Source organism: Gambusia affinis, linkage group LG23 (assembly GCF_019740435.1).
Source record: "Gambusia affinis linkage group LG23, SWU_Gaff_1.0, whole genome shotgun sequence".
Taxonomy (NCBI): Eukaryota; Metazoa; Chordata; class Actinopteri; order Cyprinodontiformes; family Poeciliidae; genus Gambusia; species Gambusia affinis.
In genome coordinates this window covers 3,730,885-3,736,884 of record NC_057890.1, presented here as the reverse complement: position 1 = coordinate 3,736,884, position 6,000 = coordinate 3,730,885, and the positions used below count along the sequence as shown (strand labels likewise).

Sequence of the window (6,000 nt, the reverse complement as noted above, 5' to 3'; positions counted from 1 at the left end):
CTAGAGCGCCTACCTCTTTCTGTTGCCACCCTGGTCAAGTGCCACTGCTTCCGAGATATGCGATACTGAGAATAGGTGAAGATGCGATTTATTCCAAAAATAACTGAATAGACTTTAATTAGCGTTAGCGTTCAAACTAAAAAAAAACAAATTCAGGTCCTTCATGAAGATACCTCATCTCATCAGTGGTGCACCATGTTGGTGACCCCTCACCTCCACCCCACCCTCTCCTACCCCAGACTCCATAAATGCAGTGCGTTTCTATTTCAGTTAGTGGGTCACCAGGCTTTGTCTGGAGCCAAGATTTCTGCAACGTGAACCCAGCTTGAACGTCTCAGCCAGCTGTTACAACCACAAACGTCAGAGAGTCTTCTCAGGATTTAGTGAAATAGAGCAGGAGGGTGAGTGTATGTAGAAGAAAAACAGGCACAGGGTTTCAAAATGTTTTCAAATAAAAATCTCACAAAGTGTACCAACTCCCCTTCATTCAGTACTTAGACCTCTTTTCTTTTTTTCTTTTTTTTTTTTGCTGCAAGTCCACGGATGAACATTTCAACCTGCTTTGGATGAGAAACTTTTTCCCAGTCCAAGTGGATAAACTTGATAAGTGAAAATAGTTGGAATAAATCCTGCAGGTACAGAAACTATATTTAACTCTGCTCCTTATCCGGCTCAGGTGTATTCTGTCTGCGCCGCACCACGTCTGTAAAACCAGTCATTCAGCTCGAGAGGCGCTGCCGTGGCATGAGCGCATGGAAATTGCAAAACCACTGGCAGCTTTACTTTTGCGAAAATAAACTGAATCCATCCAGCAGTGCAGCGCAAATATCTCATCAGACTTGCCACTATTTTTCTCCCACTTTGGCTCTAAAATAAACAAAAATGCAGATTCTTTTGGACATATGGTTTTTCTTACTTCAGCAACTCAGACAAGAGAAAACAATTTGTTCATTCTGAACGGTGTGAGGTTATCTTTAAGTTAAGATTCCTCTCACTAAAGATAAGGCTAGAAAATATTAGGAATCTCACCACAAGTAGATTATGAGTCAAACTAATACTTGAAGAATGAAATAAAAAAAAAAACATAAATATGCGACTAGTTATGAAATTCCAATATAAAAGAATTGCAATGGGAAAGACTTAAAACACAGAGACTAATTTTGGACTGTCAAATATACATAAAAGCACAAGTTTAAGATCCATTTATGTTAGAAATCATGATTTTAAATTCTCAGAATTTTGAATGATGAAACCTAGAGCTAAATGTCACAATTCTATAAAATTTGTTTTGCACAGCAAAACATAACCAAACCATATCAAACTCGGTAATATTACAATATATGTGACAGATCATTTATTTTTGAAGCCCTTTAAAAATAAATTTAAACTACGTAGTTTACTAATAATCTTAACAAAATTTTAATTTGTATTTTTTTTTTTTAAATGAATACAACTGGTCCATCTTAGCTGTTTATATGTTAAAACAAAATAAGAAAAGAAAATTTGTTAATGAGACATGAAGTACTGAATTAATTCCAATTTAGATAATATATAAAAACTGAAAGAGTGGGATCTAAATATTGGCATGACAAAGCTGTTACTAAAAAACAAAAACAAAGATAATAATAATAATGATGATGAAAATAAAAACAAAGCACTATTACACAAAGCTGCCCAGTGCGCGCGCACGTTCTGGGACATGGAATTTCTTTTTACGCCCCTGCTGATGTCGTTCGCTTTCAAAATAACTCATTTCTGGTGCAGACTTTGCGCCAAACGTAACAGAATCGCAGATTTTCCATCAGTAAAGCAGCGCAATCGTTTTAAAGTCGCTTTTTGTGTAAGAAAAATGAAGCAATGCTGGTTTTGTAACTTTATGTACGTCCAGTGATTCTTACACCATGTTTAAAGATGGGAGGGGGCGAGGAGGGGGGTAGCTGAAATTAAATGAAAAGAAACGCAACAACAAATAACAATCCTAGAAGGTTATGTTTTTAAAAGTAACAACCGAGGGGGGAACATGAGGACCCCACCCCTCCTTTCCTCATCCCACCCCGCTAGTCTCATCGTCAGTACTCGCTGCTGTAACACGAAGCTGCTGCTTCTTCTTGACTCACGCATGGTAAATGGAAATTTCCATTCTGCTAAATGCTCAGGACCCGGGGATTGTGGTCTCAGAAGCCCAGCTCTCCCTGTTCCTGCTGCATCTGCGCTCCGCTGCCACCGTCATATAAGGTAAGCCCCGAGCACTGACAACCACTTCTTTACTTTGGTTCGGGGTTCTTTCTCCCTCGCTTCTTCCTCCCCAACCTTTGGGGTGATTATCTGGTTAATTCCGGGCACCATATTTGACGGTGTGGAAGCGGGCCGTTTAATTCGTGGCCGCTCCTCCGCGCACAGGGTTGCAGATTTGAACAGAAAAAAAATATGAGGATTTTTTTTTTTACGTGTTTGTTTTCATCGGTAAAAAAACCCCCAAACAAACAAACAAAAAAAAGGCAACATTTCCCCCCTCAGTATTTTTATCGGCTAAATCTAAGCTTCCTTTTAAGTTGTTGTTTCGCTGTTTGAGCTCAGCCGCCATTATTTAGAAAAAGCAATGAATCGTGGCTCGTGTTGATGTTTTGGGGGCAACTTTCTTAAAGCAACCAGTTGATTTTCTGCACCAGAACTAAGGTTTGCATGCCTCACACTGAGTGTTGCTTTCTCTTATCTGAAAAAGAGCAGCACAAAGACTGCATCTGGAAGCTTCTTTGTGTCTGCTCCACACACACACAAGAAAAAAAAATCATATTGACTCATCTGACCACAATTAGGTAAAGATAAACAGGAATTCAGATTTCTGTAACCAGAGAAAGTAAGCAGGGACTAATAGCTGTGTTGTGACTGCAGTCACAGGCTTACTGTCATGCTTTGTATTATGCAACTCGTTTGCATTAGCTTAACCTTTAATTTGATTTTCCATAGAAGAACTGAAGTTCCTTAGAAGTCCCCAGCTGCCTCTGATGTCCACAATAAAACAAGAAGGATGGTTTTGCTGTTGGCCTTAATGATTTAGGACTGTCCTTGCAGAGTGCAAGTCACAGGGGAAACATGAAGGGATCGCTCGGATGCTCTGCATACTTGCTTCTCGGTTGTTTACCATAAGTTTTAATGAAGGAAGAACTCTTTATGTAATCTCCAAACTGAACATTTTACTACACAGCTGGGCATTTTGCAGCAGAGCCTGGGAACAAAGGCACCAGCCCAGCTTTAAGAATGTATTTGTGGTGACTTCAGGACCTGCCAGTAGCGTTCTGCAAGCTAAATATACCTCAGTGCCACACAGTTGCTTCAAAGTTTCAAGCCAGTTTGCTTTTTATTACTTACATAACAGCATTGAAGTTTCGTTAAATGAAGTTCCACCCACAACACTCTAGATTGTTCTAGTCAGAGGAGCAAGAGAAGCCAAGTGGGTGGGATTTGTGGCAGCAGTGGTGATGTAGCTCTTTTAGGCCCAAAACCTCTATGGAGGTTTTGGGCCTAAAAGTTAGTGTGTTCAACATCAGTATGATCTCTTCCTGATTGCTTTTTTTCCAATTTAGGAAACACTGATGATTGACAAAGGTTTAGCTAAATAAAATTAAACCAATGAAGGACCCAAAAAAAAAAAAAACTTCCTCTTAGGTAGAACTTTATCCAGCATCTTTCACAAAACACTGGAGTGTTTACCTTGGAGGAAGTTGTTTTTTTGTTTGTTTTTTTTCATTCTCCCAATACTCAGAAGTCAAACTTTCTAAGTGTAAAATCATAAATTTAACAAACATTTCCCTAAGTTGGAGTTTGGACTGCTCTACAACTGAAAATATAGTCTTCCGTATGGCCATCAAACATAAAACCCAGTGAGAGGTGCCAGTCAATTAGCATCTCTGGCAGATTTTATCTATTTAAACCGCTGACAGTGTTTGAAAGATCATGACACTGTGCAATCACGATTTGTAATCATGATCTTTTGGCGTTTGAACACACGTCAGCCTTCCATTGCTAATGTTTTTAGCACCACAACCACAAGCAAATCCCACTCATCTTCCTTCCTTTAGCCAGAACAACTCGTGTGTCGTATCCTTCCGAGGTCCGGTCTCTGCAACCAACCAAATACTGCGTTATAGTCGTCAGCTCACTGTCTCTGGGTGTTTTTTAAAAGGACAGAGACAATGTGGAGAGTTGAAATCAACTTATGTTGATGTTGCCATGACAGATGTGACCAGCTGGCCAATGGGTTTAAGGCAGAACAGTTTGCAGCCTTCGAGGTGCATTGAGTCAGGCATTGCAGCAAAGTGTGCCAAGATGGAACAGATGACTGGTCTTGATCCAAGGGTACTTCCCTAAGCAGAGGGGACTCCTATCAATTTATAAAACCTTCTGAGGTTTGTTGTTGCGGCTTTATGGTTGTTTTTACTTTTTCACATTGATATTTTCAGTTGACTAATAAGCAAGAGGCACAATTTTTGACACTAAATGCTCAAAAATAGACTTTAGCCGCCATAAAGCAGACTGAAAGAGTTTCCGGAACAATTCTTTCAACTTCTTGAGAAAAATGGGAACTAGGGGCCTCACTGGAGGACGACATACCTTCAAGAGTATGTAGGGTAGCCATTTCCTGAGCAAGGCCTTTCTTCTGTTTGCATCCTCACCACAAATAGGAACAAGTGAAAGCCTGCTGAAGGTCGGAATACAAACCACAATCTCTCAACCTGCAGGCTTCACTCTGACTTTGATAGACAGAGGCTTTGTCAAGTCACCTGCTGGGTGTTATTTAAAAAGCGTCATTTGCTCAGTCGTTTTTACAGAGGTCAGAGAGCTGTATGACAGAAGCCCGAAGGACAAAACCAAGGCAGCAGAATGCTAATTGTTTTTCCATTACCATCACCAAAGTCGTAGCTGTAGAACATAGACGGTGCAAAGACTCGGTGAAGTCTTTGGGAAAAATGCATAAACCTTATGACTGGAGACATAATTTCAAGGGTCCAGATTAGAAAAAGATTTGTAACTTTGTTTATTCCCAATATCCTGCATTTACAACGCACCACAATGGATCCAGTACCAGTACAGCCTGAATCACCAATAGAGACTGGAATACCAGCAGAGATTGGAGCACCTGTTCTATAAATGCTGGAGGCTAGCCATGGATATGTGTTTCTATTTGGCAGTGACGAGCTCTGAAATGTCGGTCGGAGTCCGCCGTGCGGCTGCCGGCCGAAGCAGAACTGATGTAACCTGGAACGCAAACGACCAAATGAGCTGCAAGCCAGATGTCGATTCAGTTTCAAGGGAGTGGATATCGATAGCACAAAGGATGCCGAGCGGCCTTTGGCGGTTTGTCAGGAAGCTGTCGTCACGTTCTGTTAAAATCTGGTACAATGGGGGGGGAAAAAAAACCTTTCAGTGAGTCGAAATGTGGATAGAAACAGAGTTTATGATCAAATCAGTGGAAAGTATGTTCGCTTTTAAGTTTTATTGTTTTTGTTAATTTCTTGGATTCTTGTGTTAAACTTTCTTGTCCTCGGTGGTTCAGTCATAGCGATAGATTGTCTCACTGAAAATCCCAGATTTTATTTTATTTTTTTATTTTATTTTTTTCTTTGCATGTTTTTCATCCAGAAATTTACATTAAAACATACCAAGATGTATTTGTGACTATAGGAGTAATTGATCACTTGTAAACTCCCAAATATAGTTATATTTTCTTCTTTAAAGAAGCCAAAATGGGTCACATTTTTGGAAATATGAACTCTCTCCTGCTAACTACTAGCCTGGTAAAAACTAGCTGTTTGCTCTATGCTATTCACTTTCTACAGAGGTTGTAGAAAAACTTTAAAATGAACTTTCGTGAAGCTGGAAAATACCTAATTACGAAATAATGTTGTTTTTTTTCTCCTTCTAATGCCTCCTGCGTTCAGTTACATATATGCTAAGCTCATGGTTGCTATCATCAGCTGTGTAAGAATGACATGTTACTAA

General features: G+C 39.8%; 1 protein-coding gene across 1 annotated transcript in view; it reads left to right on the top strand.

Annotated features, from left to right (window-relative positions):
- Positions 1-2,091: 2,091 nt before the first annotated feature.
- The window catches only part of slc38a4 (solute carrier family 38 member 4), a 30,757-nt gene continuing 26,848 nt past the window's right edge, over positions 2,092-6,000 (top strand). The window contains exon 1 of the mRNA XM_044107947.1: positions 2,092-2,235. The gene's annotated coding sequence lies outside the window, so the exon portion shown is untranslated. The remainder of the gene's footprint in view (positions 2,236-6,000) is intronic.